Below are 18,667 nucleotides of genomic sequence, written 5' to 3'. Positions count from 1 at the left end.
TTGAAATCAGGAATTGCAGTACAATTGGGCACAGCTCACAAATCTAATTCAGATCCAACTTTAAAGAGCTGTCTAGTAGTTCAGGATTTATCCCATCCAAAGTCCTCAGAGCTTTCTATGCAGTTGTTGTATTCATTTACTGAGAAATCAGTGAAAAGGCTGTTGAAGCAGTGCCTCAGTTTTCCTGATTTTCCAATGTTTGACACAAATGAGAAGGATGTTTCACTTTTTCAAGACTGTGATACAAATACGGAACTGAAGTCTCCCAAAAGATTTCAGAGAAAATGTCTCTGACTGCCAAGGATCACAGACCACAGAAAAGTACTGAACCATCAGTGCCCAGTTCACAGATGTACCATGATGCAATTAATCAGCTTTCCAGCTTGCTTGTAAAGTCTGTCATGGATGTTTTGTCTGCTGCGTGTGATTTATCAACGAAGCCTGAAGACAGTGAAAATCAAGTTATGTAAGAAATCAAATCAAATCATTTAATAGTCTATAAACATTTTAGTTGCTATGAAGTACAAGTTAAAAAATGTAGTGCCTGTATATAAATATACAGTACCTTGATTTTCTATCTGTTGTATCTTTAAAAAGTTTTTGATGTATGTAGACCAAGATAGTGTAGGCCATGACTATGAATGAGAGAATGAGTGAATAAAGCCATATATTCAGTAGCCATAGAGATGCAGCCATTCAAAGTGCGCGGCACAGACACGTACCGGAGGTAATTGGCTACGGCGTTGCGCATCGATGACGCAAAAAAACATCATCAGTACTTGATTGGTTGACCGAAAGGGGCACTCGTGGTCCGTTGGTCGGTCGTAGAAAGATTTACAGTAAATGTCTTTACTGTGCCCGTTTTAGCATCCGTGTCACACCTGAAGAAGGCTCCACGGCCGAAACGTTGTGTTCTCTTTCTTCTTTTTTTCAGCATGGAATAAACCTATTACTTGTTCCTTTGCAGATACAATTCTATTGTTTGTTGTGTTGTCTATGATGTTTTTTTCCCCCCCATTTTCTGTGTCCTTCTGTCTTGTACATTATAAAATGTTACTTACCTTTGCTGTGTCCAAAAGATGAAGGAGCAGGTTTAAATGACTTTGGAGGTTGATCGTTGTATAGAAGATACCCAATGTCCACAGTCTTTTAGGAAGGAATATAAAAAATCCCAAAACAAAGTTTGTATTTGTATTGCACAAAAGGCTTTTGAATTATAAGAGAAACCTGTGAAAATAAACAAATCGAAAAGACAATGTATATCCTGACCTCACTTTCTGGGAGATGACACAAATAATAAATAAAGGTTTCTTACCTTTTAATGAATGTAGGACAAAAAAGGCTGCAAAGTCTGCCCCACTGCACTCTTGGAGTCATTCACCAATTTCTTCCCATATACCCAGCCATTGGTATGGTCATCCATGTAGAGGTATCGCAGACCTCTTCCTTCATCGTGGTCTGGCAGCTTATACAGAATAAACCTGTATGATAAAAACAGAGCCACACCGGTATTATATGTGTATAGAACTGTTTAGTTCACAAAAAAAAGAGAAAATTGTCATGTTGTGGAAGTTTGTGTGTTTTCTTTTATTTGTATGAGAGAGAGGTTAAAGAGAAAAAAGTTTTGGTTTACACCAAAAACACATAAAAGAGTATTACATCCTGTATACTGCTCTAGAACTGTGACACTGTACAATGTGTCCTGGGTGTTGGACAGTGTTAACTGTTGAGATCACTAGAAAATAAAAAGGGCACTTAAACAATACTAGTGTCTGTTGCCAGTCTGTGGGTGCACTGGTGCTTCTGGGAGATGAACAGAACCTGTGGCAAGAGAAGAAGGGTCAAGCAGCCTTGATCATTTCTAGGTGATGTAGTGGCCTACAAAGCAAAAATAGCTCTTGTTTTTAGGGGTCGTCCATGTTTGACATGAGCATTGTGGCACAACTGGAATAATCTTATGCGATTAGAGCTCATTTTCTGCATTTTAAACCAGCAGAGCTCTGTAGAACTGAACTGCAGCAGTTGACAAAGAGTCAACAGTTGACTAAAAGAAGCGAGGCAAGGCAAGCATCTCACAAACATTACTCTCCTCAAGAATACATTCTAGTGAATCGTTTCAAAACGAACTATTGAAAGGAAAAAAAACTTTCAAATCCAATAGTAATTTCTTTATGACAAAAAAAAATCATAGACACTGTACCCTGGAATTACAGATGCAGCCATTCAAAGTGCGCGGCACAGGCACGTACCGGGGGTAATTGGCTACGTCATCACGCATCGTGATGCGAGATGATGCAAAATACCGCGGTGCGTGATTGGTTGACCGACAGGGGCAATCGTGGTGCTTTGATCGGTCGTAGAAAGATTTAAATGTCTTTACTGTGCCCGTTTAAGTATTGAATATTTATATGGAATTTTACCACTGAAGGGAAATCTTAGTAGCTGAGCATAAAAAGAATAGAAGCATACTGTAACGTGTGTGAAGGCCATAAATGATATTAATTTTGGAACATAAACATACAGTATATGGCTGGTCTCGGTACTAAAAAATACACACCAGTATTTTATTTCTCCCTAAACATTTTAAGCTTCGAAGTCTTTAACTAACGTGATACCGGAGTCAACAAGCATACTTTTAGAATTTGATTAAAAGGGAATATAATATGGAATTGCGTATCTAAAGAAATTAATAACGATATCATTATATTCATGTACCGCAACACAAGAATAGTACACGCTGTACATTGTCTGTTGATAATATTTCTGTAGTGCTTTTTCAGCACTCTGCATATGACCTTGCCGGTGGCGCTGTGGGTTAGGTTCCTGACTCCCACTCTGATCGAATTTAAGTAATTTTAATAACAATGAATAGTCACCTATGCGTTACAATATAAACATTTGTTTTGATTTAAATCGCAAACGCGGGTTTAAATATATGTGTTTTTTGATTCACAATCAGACAAATGCAACATAAATTGATATCTTTGTCATCTAAGTATCTTAATAAACTTTCAGCATAGCTTTCTCCCCGTTTAGATTTATTTTTCTTGGGATCTTGGGATCAAACGTGGAAAGATTAGATTGTAATCGTATTTATTTTTTAAATGCATTTTAGAAAAGTGTAATCTATACTAAAAAGCTGTACACCACCTGCTATAAAGATACATATTGTAATACTTTCGGGCTCGGATAGGACGGACACAAGAACTCAGACTTGTGGAGTTAAATCTCAACAAAACAACAACAAATCTCAATATTTTGTACGAATTATTTGTAATACAAACCAAAAACTCTCTCAAATTCCTCCAATTAGCATAGCTTATGCAAAACCAAACCCTGCTACTGCAGATATACCCGACTTTGATAAAAGAGGAGGAGTGTCTTTGCTGAGTCAGATAGCTGTGGACCTCTTTGACAGTGTGTTGCAGGACTTGTCCGAAAACCAGGAGATAACAGTTGTGAAACAGGATAATGATGTGTTTCATGAACCACACAAGATTCAGCAGGTTGCCAGCTCTGTTCACAATGAATTGCTGTGTCAAACTGGATCCCAACAGGTTCTACAGAAAGTTGTAGCCACCAGAAATGAGACAGTGGTCAAAACCATAATCAGTTCTATGGTGACCAACATTTCCAAGCTGACACATTCAGCTTCCCGATGTTCATCCCTTTCACCAGAGACCAGTATTAGCAGAGAAGCAAGTGAGATCATTGATGAGGTGATGGGTGATATTAAAATAACTAGTGAGCACAGCAAAGAGGCAACACCCAGTGCTCTGTCTTCTGAAGTTTCTCTTGTTTCTTCTGAAATAGTACATGGAGTCACAGATAATCTGCTAAAGAACATCCAGCTAAACTGTTCCAGCCCTGAGTCCAGTACTCCTCAAGCTGCCATTGATATGGAAACCCGGAGCACTGAGCAGCTCATGTGCACCAACATGGACCAGTTAGAACCTTCACCTGTTATTGGTCGAACAGTCAGAAGTAAAAAAACGACAGTCTTCTATGACAAAGTCTCCAAAAGGCTTTTCTCCAACACTCCCAAGTGGTTTTGAAAACAGTTTCCAGCCAGAAGACACTATGGATAAGCCCTGCTCATCAGCTGTTGGTGTGACACCTTGTTAGCTTCTGGGACCCGAGAGAAGCCTGGAGATTATATGATTATATGTCAGCCGTCCCCTGTTCTTCTATATCTCTAGCTTGACTGCGTCCGGCTGCTCGGCTTTTGTTTGTAAAGTTTGAACGAGCGCCCCGTTCACTGTTTCTTGTGAAGTAAACATGACTCTCTCTGGCTTTGTCACTGTGGTCAGAAAGCATTTCTTGATTCTGCTTGAGCAGCTTCATGAATTGTAAGCGACTGTAAGAGCTCTTTCTAAAGTCAGCCCTCCTACAACAATTTATCACGCAGTCTCTTATGTGCACATTTTCCCACAAGTTGATCTCTTAACATGTCAGCTTCCAATACTCCCAAGTCACACGATTTAGCCAGTTCTCTTAGTGAATTCACAAAAGCATCAACAGATTCGTCCTGAGACGAATTCCTGCATTTATGCCCTTCCAAAACCACATTTCTCCACGGTGTAAAGTAAGCGTCTAAGGCAGCTAGTCTGTTCATATGTACCTTTTTCTCCAGCGAGGTTGGCGAAAATCCGCTGCAGGGGCGCCCCGATGCAGTGCAGTAATGCAGCCCGTCTCAGGCATCCGGAGCTTCTGTAGATCCACTGGCTATTTCAAAACATCTGTACGACTTCATCCATTTCTTGTATTCCGTATACAAATCCGGAGCTCCGAGGTTCAGTGGAAGCGGTGGAGAAAGCTGGGCATAAGCAAAACTTCTCGGCGCGGCGGCCGTATCTTCCATGGCGCAAGCTTAACGAACAGTCCGAAAATTCAAGAGTTCGTTTCAACCAGCACGAGAACTAAAATCTGCAGTGTTCTGCTCGCTTTGAGTTCGCCAAGCACTCATCTCTCGTCGCAATAAATGTTGTGTATCTTAATAAAGAGTCGTTCTTATATTATTTTAACTATTTTATTAACTACACAGAGCACTCCCTTACACCATATATTCCCGCCTTCTACTCTCCCGTTCCGTTGTCTCGCGATGTCTACTCACTATACTCATCTACCATATTCAGGTATTGTGAAACAAATTTTAACTAAGCTGCTCTTCAGAATTCATCCTATTTCTCCAAAGAGGGAGGAGAAACAAGAACAGATTATGGAAAGTTTATCTTGTTGAGAGCTTAGTGAATTTGCTGTGGGCATTATTGACAATGTGCTGAAGAAACTATTTACAGCCCCAGATACCTCAGAATGTAATCCAACAATGGGAAGCAATATCCAATGTGAGCTGGTTTCTGTCAAACAAGTGGCCAGCCGTATTTACAGAGAACTGCTGCAGAGTGCTGGTTCCAAAGACAACTTACAGCAAGCAGTAGCAGCCAAGAGTGAGGCCCTGGCCAAAAGGATAGTTGATTCTCTTGTGAGAGAACTTATGAAGTTCCAACATTCAGATATCGAGTCTTCAGATGCTCCTCAAGCTGACAATGATATGGAAACCCGGAGCACCGAGCAGCTCATGTGCACCAAAATGGACCAGTTAGAACCTTCACCTGTTATTGGTCGAACAGATGCAGTGAAAGATATCATGGCAAAACTGCTTTTGAAAATTCGCCCTGGATTCCCCAACCCAGAAGATTATTCTGGGGAATTGGAAGAGCTGTCTGAGTCTCAGGTCAGAGACCTGGCACTGAAACTCACCAAAGATGCTCTGAAGGAATTGTCAAAGGTTTCCACTCTAACCATCAGTGAACCAAAGGCTGAAGATCTTCCATTACAGCAAGCCATCAAGAATACTGTTTACTCTGTTTACAGCAAACTGATGGAATCCATTGGCAGCAAGAAAGTATTACAAGTAGGAATTGCCTCACAGAATCCAGAAATGATCAAGGAAATGGCCTGTCGTGTGGCTAAAGAAACTATTGCAAATTATGGTTTACGAAGCGGGTGTTCAATTCCATATTCACAATTTCTCATTTCTCAGAAAACCAGTAAGTCCACACAGGAGAAAATTGTGGACACAAACGTAACTACAGTCAGAAGTAAAAAACTACAATCTTCCATGAAAAAGTCTCCAAAGGACTTTTCTCCAACAGTCCAAAGTGTTTTTGAAAACATTTTCCAGCCAGAAGACACTATGGATAAGTCCTGCTCATCACGTTCCCTAGGAGAAGCTGTTGGTGTGACACCTTGTTCTAATAAGAAAAAAGGTTGCCCTGCTTCTGAGACCCCAGAGAAGCCTGGAGATTATTTGGCTCAAAGAGTCCAGGATCAAGAAGTAGTACAGCAGTGTAAGGCTTCAGGGAAGACAGTTAAGAAGACTAAGAAGAGCTCCTCGATGCCAGACTTTATGAAAACACAACCTCTGGAGTCCTCTTTGCATGATGTGGTTGATGAGGTATGACCAACAGTTCCAAACCTGTAAAAATTTCTCTTATGAAAGTAGGATGGACCTGTTCTGTACCTAATTAACAGACATCTGTGTAGGATGTACTGGAAAATGGAACTCTTATTTTGTAAATATGATGATAGTTATGTTGTGCATTTTCCTTTACAATAAAACTACAAATCCAGATTTGTTTACCCTAATACTGTATAACATCACAGAAATGTCAGTTCATAGCATACGTACTAAACTCACCTGTCTGTGGATTTCAGCTTTATCACTTTCTTATTCAATTAGTACAAGAGCAATCAGGTGAGTTAATGCTACTATAGAGAGACTTGCTCACAGTATTGTCTACCAGTATTTCCAAACTGATGTCTGCATCATACAAAAAATTGAGATGCATTTTTTCTATACATGCAATTGTAAACATTCACATTGATTTCTTATTTTATATTTCATTGTCTGCCTTTATTCTAGTGTTAACGTCAGTGCTAAAAACATATACACACCCCATAATCCTTATCTTCTTTTCCGTAAGAGAAGTGTTACTTGTTTTGATTTACTTTTAAAAATGAAACAAAATTAACTGAACTGTAACTTTTTGGTTTTTTTTTTGTGACAGGAGTTGCCCGGACACTCATCTTGGTATGTGTACAATCCCAGCCTTAATAAGAACAAAAATCTCAGTCCAGCCCAAAGCAAGAGTGGTCTGCGCATTGACATAGCAAAACATTACATGACCCCAATGCAACTGACCAAAACTCTAAGAGCGAAGGGCTTCTCTCGCACAGCAACATCCCCTTTGCAGTTAATAGGCCGGATGAAGATGTGAATGTGAGCCAGAAAGTCAAGAAACATCCTTTGAAAAAGTTTGGCTCCATGATAAAGCATAAGATCATGGGTAATACTGTAGGTCAAAAGATGTCAGAACTCAGAATGAAACAAATCCATCTTTGGAAAAGTTAAGAGCCCAGGGAACATCCAGTGGACGTGGGAGCTGTGAAAGCTTTGGACCATTTAAACTGCCTGATGAGTACAACGAGCCTCAAAAACACAAGGTATGGATTAGTTACCCAAACTTTAATTATTAATTAATTTGGGCATTATTATATTTTTAATATTAGCACTACAGAAATTATTTGAATAGAATGCTCATTTGTACATCAAATAATATTCTAGACATTTCTATTAATTGCAATCAACAAGAATAGCAACTGCTATGGTGGCCAAAGCTGAATATTCTGTATGAATAATGACTACAAATTTATCAAGATCAATACAGTACGTAACAGTTTGAAGAAAGATGTGAAGACGGGGGTTTGAATTTAATCCTTTCTGTAGGGGGTTTAGACTTCTAAGTCACAAGCTGGGGTTTATGGCAGGAAAGGGGGTTAACTGATAAGGATTGCAGATGCAAGCTAGGAACCCCAATGGCCAAATACCATGAACCCCCCTCTTTTCCATCAGACCGAGTGACGTCAGAAACGGAGAAGAAGACACTATATAACCCAAAAGTTTGTAACAGTACGGGGAACAATACTTCGGTTTTGTTGTTTCTTGCGGGAAACAAGACTTCGGCTTTATTGTTCCTTGCATGCAATAAACTCATCTGTTTTACTTCATCTCGGGATCAAGAACCTTATTCCTTCTGTTACAACAAGTTCAAGTATAATAGCTGTGGAAGAAATATTCCTAAATTGTTTTCTTTGTGTGCTCATAGTTCTTCAAAAAATAAGTTTTTAGTTTGGACAGATTCAGTAGGAACAAGCCTCAGAACACTCCAGATGGTGAGTATTTAGTTTGTGACTGTGATTTTATTTTGTGTAGCACATTAGTGACAAGTGTGGTTCAGAATTAGACATTGGATGGAATTTATGTAGAATGGGGGAATTCATCCTAAATTTAGAATCCTTTAAAAAACAAACTGATTTGTATACAAATTGGCCTTAGTGTTCAGCAAACGTCAAGTTGTATTGACTCTGCTACCTCCATAGGAATGGTGAGGCAGAACTCGAAACTCCACTCTGATCAAGTGGTTAACTGTGCACCTCTACTCTTACCTGATCTCTCTTCTTCTAAATAGTCAATATGGTTTTAGAAAAGGTCATTCTTCCTTTACCAACTTGTTAAAATTCTTCAAAGAAGTCACAGCAGTAAACACACAGAACGTACATAAATGATATGATTAGATTTTAAAGATGCTTTTGATAATGTTCTTCCTAAATTAAAGGCAATAGCCATTTAAGGAATTTCATGTATTGAACTGGATAAGGGACTGGTAATAGTACAGATCATGGGTGAATAGTCCAATAGAAGATGACGGGAATAATATATATGAATGTGATTGAAATGATTGAAAAACAGTTGTCTAATAGCCAAATTACCACACACCTTTAATCAAATAGCTTCTTATTAAATAAACCTGACATTAAGATGGCTCTGGGTAGAACCGTATCCAAAGTCTATCTGACCTGCTGCCATGGAATAAAGAAACTTGAACAGTGACATGTCAAACCACTCTGTGTTTCCAGGGATCCCTGTAATTCCAAATTCAGGAAGATGCCAAAAAAAACATATTTGCTGTCGAAGTTGTCGACTGCTTTATCCAGAGCCTTTCTGTAATAATCCATCTGCCATCATCAAACATGTTTCACATGGAGGGGAAACTCCTTGCAATGAAAACTCAAAAAAGAGTTCTAATGATGGGAACCTCATTTGCCTAGCTGATCTACTGTTTCTGAAATAAAAATAATTGCATTCATGTTTTTTTTATAATGTTGTGTTATATAAATAGGTGAGAACACTACCACATCCATGACCAGACACTTTTCAACTAAATCAGAAAATGGTTGGTTAATTTTAATGTTGTCTTTAAATATCTTATTGGTGTACTACACCATTAAAAAAATAAAAGAGTTTTAGCCTTCATAATTCTATTCATAGTTATAGCAAGACCTGATTTACTGTAAATATTCAAAATCCTCAAAGCTACTGACCTACAGTAGTGCACTTCATAAGATTTAGTAGTGCAGCATGAACTAGGGGAAACTATTTGGATTTAAAAAAAATATATAAAAGGTTTAAATAATCTACCAAACAGGGAAATGGATATTTTTATTCAAAGGGTTTGGGGCCTGGAAGAAACATACCAACTGCGATGTGGACGCCGATATCCTGACGTCCTTGAGGAAAGGGTTAGACTAGATACATGAATGAATTGGCTACTGAAAAACCAGGCAAGCCAGATGAACTATCAACGTTCTACTGTGCACCAACAAGTGCACCTAATGAACTTTCGTGTGATTGGAAAGTTGCAGTGCCTCACTGCACAAGCTGTATTCCTGGTCAGAGGGCTTAAAACAAATTGCCAACTTTTTGTGAAAGTACATAAGCTATAACTATAGTATTCTCATTCCAGAAAGTGTTGCGTTTCTTTTTTCCATCTGTACTGTGTGTATATATATATACTGTATGGACCAGGAACTTATCTAGTCTCTTTTTGGTTTCCATTCGGACCGCTTAGGGGAGCGAACGGTAAACGGACCGCGGTGAGGAACACGTCCCGAAACGGTTAGCCAGCATCTTGATACTGTCTGCAGGAGAGAGTAATTTTAATAGGCTGGGCAAACGATTTTTAATTTTTTTAAAAAAGAAATAAAAAATGAGATATAATGATGTGTTCCTGCTCAACTTAGACATTGCACGACTTTAAAACCTATAAAAATGGGTTTCGAGAGTTAAAAAACACTTTTTATGCGCGAAAAATGGGTGATTTTTCTTCCTCGTGATCAGCTCAGAATCTCTGTGTACGCTGTAAGGTTTTTACTTCTTAATTAAACGTTTAAAATTCACGAATTTCATAAAGACAACACACGTTTCGAAGAGAAAAAATCCCATTCTATTCTCTTCCTGTTGTGTGAAACTCATCAGCAGGTCTTTTTTTCCCAATCAGAGGCTCTGAAAATAGCGTACCGCCCACTGCGCTCCGTCAGAGAGGGGCGCGGCACCGAGAGAGGGAGGAGGCGCGGAGCTCAGCAGCACAGAACGAACGTTCTACTGCCTGGAGCGCTTATGGCAGCGATCGCGTCTGCATTTATAACTTAGTTTTTAAAATTAATCAAGCAATATGAAGCATCTCTTTTTACTTTTAAGTAACTTAATTATCAAGCACAGCTTTCTCACCACCTAGACTACTTTTTGATACCATCCTTAGACAAAGCAGAAACTTCTTGTTCTGTCTAATGACATTACAATTGGAAAGATTACAGAATTTAATCGTCTTTAATTTTGTTACGTTATACATTTTAGAAACGTTTCATCCATACAAACACCACAAAACTATTCTCGATTGTATTTCTGAATGGTATGTTACACTTAGTTCGCTGTTTTAATTACACCTAATTAAGAAAGTTAGGTGTTAGCATAAACTATTAGCAATCAATATTAAATTTAGCACTGTAATAAGTTGTTGCACTTTCCCCCGCATCTTGTAAAAATATATTTTCATTGTTCAAATATACATTAAATCTGACTATCATATAATAAGTTAAATACAAAACTAAAGAAGAAATAGGGTTAAATATAATTCAAAATATTTTGCTAACAATGTTAACTGTTTATAAATAATAAATTGTATTAACTAAAGAGTAGGATGGCACAGTTGTTAGTATGCTTTTTGTTTTGTTTCTTTTTCATAAATACAACAGTAGTACCTGATCTCTCAGCGCCTTTCAAAATTAAATTATGCATGCAAACCTGTGAACTAGAAAGATAACTAAGATATCCATCCATTTATAATGGTGGCAAAGTGGTTAGCATTGCTATCTTGGAGCACTGGGGTCCTAGATTCAATTCCTGCCATCCTGTGTGTGTGTGATGTTTGCATGTTCTCTCTGGGTTACATGGTTTTTCTCCATATGTGTGATATGACTCCCTCTCGCACTCCAAAACATACTGGTAAGTTAATTGGTTTATGGGAAAACTGGCCCTGGTGTGTGTGTGTTTGTGTCTGTCTGTCCTGTGATGGACTGGCGCTATGTCCAGGGTGTATTCTGCCTTGTGTCCGTTGCTTACTGGGATAGGCTCCAAATCCTCTGTACTGGATAAAGAGATTAGAAATAGATGGAACTATACACAGTGTTAGAAACCCACTATGAAATGGCAGCATCTCACTGAGAATAAAATATTTTATAGTGCTGGCCTTTTCACCTCTCTTGCACATCAGTATCCATACCTAGTTATTTAAACAAATTACCTCTAATTATAAACATCTTAATATGCTGGCTATGTGGATCCGCATCAGCTACAGTATGTTTGCCCATTCCTTCAATTCATGTGCATCCAACACACAGTTCAACACTAGTAACTGCACAAAATCTAAAATACAATCCTCATTTCAGTATCTATGTAAACATACAGTCTGTTAACTTCATCATCTTCATCAAAAGTATGCCTAACCCCATTAGGAAGTGTTCTTGTTATCAGTGTATTCCTTAGCTTTCCCAAAATTATCTTCTTCTTACCAACATCTCTAGTCTTTTATCCTGCAATAACTCAGCCAACACTTAAATCCCCAAAAGCTGCTTGTGTTAATTTCTTTAAATCACAAATATCATGTGTAAATACTGGCCATTTAATACTCTGCATTGTGGGATAATAGTTTATTTTAAAGGGAACTAGAGAAACTAAGAACTAGAGAAATTAAGAAAGGCTTTTTTTCCTAGAATTAATAAATGCACATCCTGTTCACTGGGGAAATTAAATCCACATTGAGCAATCTTCAATATGTTCAGAATATGACAGCGAGAATCCTATCAGGGATGCATTACACCTGTTTTCAAGTCCTTGCACTGGTTACCTATCAGGTTTCGAGTCAACTTCAAATTCCTCATCCTCATTCTGTAACTACAGTATATGGCTTATTATCTGTCTACTCCCCCACCTTTGTCCGTCTGACTCTGGTCTTCTAGCTGTCCTCAAGAACATCTACATTCTGTGGGTGACAGGGTCTTCTCTAGCTGCACCCCAGAGCTCTCAGTTTGTATTCCCAGTGATATCAGTCACGTACCCTGAGTGCATTTAAATCTAACCTCAGAACCTTTCTTTTCAGAAGACTTAGTGTCTGTATCTGCTTCATTTTCTAATTTTGGTAGCACCTCTAACTGCTTGTCTTTCTTATATGTATTTACTTTGTAATCTGTGGTCCTTTTATCCGTTTTTACATCTACTGTATTGCTTTGAGATGCCACCTTTAATGGTAATATATAAAATAAAGTTTTTTATTATTGTTATAGGGAAACATGATCAGATTTTCCCTGGTTCAGAAAAAAAGATCTAAAGTATACTAGTTTGTCACTCTTCTCATTCCCTTTGCTAAATGACTTTTCATACTAATCTGATCAATCTAACTGCCAGTTTTCTGTGCTTTCTCTATCCTGCTAGATTTGCAATTATTCTGAAAATTTTCATCTTGAAATAACTCATTTCTAAATACCCTTTTCACTGTTAACATCTTATAGCAACTCTGCGACAAAATATACACTTAGCTCAACCTGACAGTTCATCCTGCTACCAACATTAAATAAAACAAATCTTAAGATTTCTATATTTATGTCTTTATTTAGTGGTTTCATTAGTGACAAAGGCTAAACTTTCTTGGAAAAATGTATTTTATGTGTTGCGGAAAAAACTGACTTGCTTTAACAAAATATGTTTACAAGTCCTTTCACCTGGCAGTTTACCTAAATGCCCAACTATCTGAGAAGCCCTCCATGAAACCATAGTTGCTATTAATTCATTTAGGGCTCACTGACAGAATTGCTGTTTTTTATGCATGCTAATTTCTGATTCCTCACTCATTTTCATGTTTATAGATAAGACTATTGATCGCGAAGGGAAATTGATGTACATGTTTACATGTTCTTTTGTAACATACACCTTTTTGTGATTTTTTTGTATATCTAAGCAAGTGTTCCTGCATCCCTCTTCTGCACTATAGGCATGGCTTTTATTCTGTTTGCTCCATTTCTAAAACTTTTTGCTCATGTGCATTTTTGTATTTTTTTACACCTCTAGCACTTTAACGTCCTGAATTTTCATTTGCCTTAATTTGTAGAATGAATTTGAGTTTTAGCCTTAAAAATCTTAAGTTTTCACTATCTTTTGTTTCTTGTCCTACAACTGTTATTATTGATCACCATGACTTCATTCAGCCTTTCCTGAACGTCTATGACAGGCAGAGAGAGTGCTGTTTCTGGTGCGATCTTTTGCAGCTGACATTTCACTGTTTTAAACGAACAAGAAATTAGATTGCTCATAAATCACTTATTCTATATAAATACAGCGTAATTGCCCTCCGAAAATCCTCTTTTTCTTGTTCGTTTTAGAGACCTTGATCGAAACTGATTTTAGATGTCAGAAAGGATTTATTTTCTCTGTATTTCCTACATTGCTTTGTCGAGATTTTAACTTTATATTTAGGCTCAAATTTCAACTATAAATCGTACACTAATTAAAAGCAGTAAATACTGATGTTTTGCTCCCTCTTACCACAAAAATATATATGTTTTGTAGCTGGGATGAACTTTATTTCGTACGCGTAGCTACTGCGATTTGGACACGAAGCGGTTAAAGATGGCGGCAAATCAGGCACCCAGAGAGGGGGGGGGGGCGTCTTCTCGCCTCCATAACTAAAATGCCAAATAGGAGTGGCTTAAGCGACATACGCAGTCGTGTAACTGACAGTTTGAGGTAGCCTATCGTGTAAATTTCGCTTTGTTGCTGATTGGTTAAGCTTTCGAAACTCTGCCCCAAAATCATGTGACTGATTTTTCGCCCTGTTTCGTTGGTTAAACGCAATGATCACAAGCATCACCATGGTTACTGGGATGTGTAGTTTTTAATTCCGTTTGAATTATAACTGTACGTACTGTCTTCATATTTGGCCAGGGCTTTAAAGAGAAGGCGCGCCAAAAAATTTCGGTGCCGTTGTCTCGGCTTTAAAGGTACCCCCGTGCTGGAAGAATTTGACCTCGGAACGTTTTCCCAGCGTAATTTTAATATAATTTGTCTCCCTGGAGATCGATTTAGATTATTAGAGAAATTCAAACTACGATCATAACATTTATATTTATAGACATACTCCAATATGGCGTCTCGCTCTCCATCGTCTTCCCCCGACTCTGCTACAGGTTCAGGTACCGACCCGGCTCGGCCAGACACATTCTATCTGGTTTGACTTTTCAGGTCAAAGTTGGAACATGTAACAGCAAAACCAGGGTCCATTGACTTTGAAGGACAAAGGAAATGGTAAGTTAGAATGAATTACAGTTAAACGGGTTAAATTGGAAACTGTCTTCTTAGATAATTGTAGAACTACATTGTGATTATAAGCATAATCCATCTACAGTACCTCCTTGGGCTACATTGGACCTGTGACTTTATTTCTCCTGGTATTCTCCAAATATTTTGTATTACTGACAAACCTACTGGCCACATATACTGAGTTTTATACATTATTTATATGCAAAATTTAGAAATAAGCAGTAGGCATAAATGAACAGGGTAATAAAATATATCTATATATATCATATCAGGTACATTTAAAAAATAAATTGAATCATTTTCCACACAGTGAGCATATTGCCACTGTGAATTTAAAATAGGAATACAGTTAAATACAGTTAAATTCCAGTGGATTTGCTGTTTGAAACAGCCATTGTTATCCTGTGTTCACATGATGACTAGCTAATCATATTCTTAAAGTTTGCTTCTTCTCATTGATACCTTTTCAGTTGTTGAATATGTATTCTTTTCAGTAAGCGATAGCTAAAGTATTGTGCACAAAGTCATTTTAAGTTACACGAGGCAAGAGACAAATCTTTGCGAGTCCACAAAACCCACACTAAATATAGGTTTCAGTGTTGTCCAGAAAAAAGAAAGGTAAATGTGCGAACTTTTACAGTGATTGTAAGAAACCCAACAGACCAGGGACTGTAAGTAGGGTTTCAGTTGTTAAAGGCTAAATAACATCCTAGGCAAGTAAGATCTGTCAGTCAACTTATGGGATAGACTATGACTAAATTACATACCCGAGAAGCTGAGTTCTAGTATTGACAGTCTCCTTGCCGAACTGTATTAAAAATAGAAAACAAAACATTTGCCCTACTGAAAAGTGGTTACGAGTTTCTACCAGCTGGGCTCTGCAAGGCTGCTGATGGGTTACACATTGTGCTGTGATGTTGCAGGCAGGCCTGGAAGCAGCTTGGGGACATGAGCAAAGAACAGGCCATGCAGGAGTATGTAGCGTGTGTGCATTCGCTGGACCCAGAAGGTAGGGACTTCCTTCTGACTCAATTTCACTTAAACCTGCTATTTGTTTGGCGTCAGCTTTTGGGCGCCAGGATGATGTCATGCATTGACAGGGTGAACTGTCTCTGGGACAAGCTGTCAGATTTGTTCTAGGGATAAACCTGTTCCTGGGATTCCTACAGTACAAGAGACACTTTCAGATGATTCATCAGTAAACTACTAGCTACTAGCAACCTAATGAATACAGTCACTTGAGCAACCCACTTGTGTCTGTAACCTCTCTTGCGTTTTTCTGTTCTTGGTAGTTTGTATACTGAAGTAATTCTGGCAGTAATTTGTAACATTAACCTCTCTCAACACAGCAACAATGATAGTGACCGTCATCTTACCTAAACAAAACATGAATATTAATGATCAGAAACTAAGCCCCACTTTTAAAATCACAAATATGCTCCTTAAAAAAATCACAGAATCGGGTTCCAGATAGCTGCATGTTTTGCTTACTCAAAGAGCAAAAGGTCTGTTTTCTACCAAATGTTACCAAAAACATCCCTGCCCACTTGCAGCTGACAGGACTTGGCTGTTTCCCCATATATACTGTATGCCATATATATCCAGTGAGTATAATATGAAGAGGGGTGGATCAGGGATTTAGTGTTCACTGTTGTCCCTTTTGTGCTACATTTAAGAAAATAAAATATGTTTTCAATATGCATTGTCTTACCTTTATGACTACCGAGAATAAGTACTCTGGAACACAATCATTCTTTTCAGAACAGGTGGATAAGGTTAAATAATAGTCATAAAGGTAAATAAAAACAATCACCACATCTTCATATACAGTACAGTTACTACATTTTTGATCAACTTGAAGCATTGGATTATACAGTATGACTGTTTACTCTGTGGAGCTGTCCACTTCGACTGGCTTTGTAATAGGCCTGTACAGTTTAAAAGAGAGAGTTTATGTTCACATTTTTATAAAGAATAAGGTTACAGTGCCGTGCTGGTGTTTCGATCCGGTAAGAATATCTTAAGTCTAATAAACCTTCCAGCATTCCTTAATGATTTACTGATTTTTAAGTCAAAGGCCATACACCTAGCTGAAGTTAAAAAATATCTGAGGAACTTAAACCATTATCAAGCTGGCACTTGCAAAAGTAGGCATGTCTCTAATGTCGGGTAGGATTGAATTTCCCCTTGAAGTCTTGATTTACTGACCTGCTCAATGCCTGTGACCTCACAGTGATGTCACTCACAGTCGTGTTCTTCTCCAGTGGGTGATCTCTCTTTATAAGCTCAAAGCATGTCAAGCGGGGAAAGACTCTCTCTCATGAGTATGTCAGAGGAGTGTGTGCACATTTCCTCATCCTGTTTCAATTGTTTTATTTTAACCTTTGCTAATCCGATAGGTAAATATTAACCCACATATAAGCTGTGCCCGGGAATGTAGACAGTGGAAACTGAAAAATGAACTTCACATGGCACAATTTACCATTCTTACCATTTAAAAAAAAGCTCTTACTTTTTAAATAAATAAAGGAAAATGTAAAGGTGCTTTTTTTCTGCACAAAACTGTCTTTCATAATGTAATATTATGCTGTGGATTAAAAACAAACGATTCTTTAAAAATTCCCAAGTATATGTTGTTATAATTAGATGCCATTGTATGCTATATTCATTTATAGTAGTGCAGGTGGGTAGCTGCGTCAGCATGCGAAGTCTGTAAAGGAACAATAGGTTTATTCCATGCTGAAGAGAGAAGAGAGAAAAAACAGGTTCCCAAAACGTCATATTAGTTTAAAGCCATATCTTTAATTTGTAAAAAGCAGTTTTTGAGCAAAAAAAAAATGTATTTCTAATATCACACTTAAAGAGGGAGTAGAAACTCCATTGAAACAGATGCCAACAGCCACAATTTAACGGCAGCTGATTGTCAGAGCCACCTGAGAAGTGACAGAGAAAAGCCTAATTTCGCAGGGAAATGGTTGTCCTCTTTGAAAGATTCAATTGAATATATGGAATTAATATTCTATTTGAATGTATCTCATGAATGCTGTTAAATGATAGTACCTACACAGTACTAACTACATGCTTCAAGACTAACATTGAGCAAATTAAATTCTAGAGGCTAAATACTGTATGCAGTACAGTGGGAAATATTGAATTGTTTTGGGAAATAATAAAAGACAGATTATATTTACAGTGACTACTGGTCAGGGGATAAAGTGAGTTCCTGAAGTGATTATCTAGAAATAATTAATTTATATACCATAAATATACAGTGTTGGCAAAGCAGGACAGTTTAGTCCAAAAGCCTACTGTTCCCCCTAGTGGAAATATGTTTGCACCGCTTTCCTTGCGCTACAAGAATATTTGCCAGTATCAAATAATCATAATGTATCTCTTCCAGGCTAAAATAAGCAACAGTAAACACTGGTATTTAACTGGAATATAGTAGCATAAAAAAAGTGGCACAGTGGTGCTGTCTCAGAGCACTGGGGCCATGAGTTCATCCTCAGACCTGGGGTTTGTAGGTTCTACATGTGTTTGCTTGGGTTGTCTTCAGGTATTTGGCTTTTGTGAAAATTGTCCCTGGTGTGAGTGTGCGCTGTGATGGACTGGGGTCCAGTTCAGGGTAAATCATGACTCTGGCTCCCCTGCAACCCTGTATTGGGTAATGCAGTTAGAAAATGGATGGATTAAAACCTTCAGAGAATTCTTTCCTTTTAACACTAATTTTACTACTGGAAACCACTGTAATTTTGAATCATATCCATTCACCTATCAACTATTTTACCACAATATTACAGTACATTTTACCTTTTGTATATCCTTCTGTAACAGTGCTGCTGTGCATTCCATTGCAAAAAACACTACATCCATTCTGTTACCAGAAAGTCTCATTAA

At 38.0% G+C, this 18,667-nt stretch overlaps 1 long non-coding RNA gene across 2 annotated transcripts; it reads right to left on the bottom strand.

Moving 5' to 3' along the window:
- Positions 1–299: 299 nt before the first annotated feature.
- LOC148652226 (uncharacterized) lies at positions 300–5,065 on the bottom strand. 2 transcript variants are annotated; one of them, XR_015925045.1, is made up of 4 exons: positions 4,622–5,065; positions 1,316–1,481; positions 1,062–1,227; positions 300–441 (listed from the first exon to the last, which is right to left on the bottom strand). It is a non-coding gene; the product is annotated as an uncharacterized LOC148652226 (long non-coding RNA). The 2 variants fall into 2 exon arrangements; XR_015925044.1 differs by lacking the exon at positions 300–441 and having other exon boundaries at positions 794–1,227.
- Positions 5,066–18,667: the final 13,602 nt, after the last annotated feature.

Source organism: Lepisosteus platostomus, chromosome 11 (assembly GCF_059453375.1).
Source record: "Lepisosteus platostomus isolate fLepPlt1 chromosome 11, fLepPlt1.hap1, whole genome shotgun sequence".
Taxonomy (NCBI): domain Eukaryota; kingdom Metazoa; phylum Chordata; class Actinopteri; order Semionotiformes; family Lepisosteidae; genus Lepisosteus; species Lepisosteus platostomus.
This window is presented reverse-complemented; position numbering and strand designations above follow the sequence as displayed.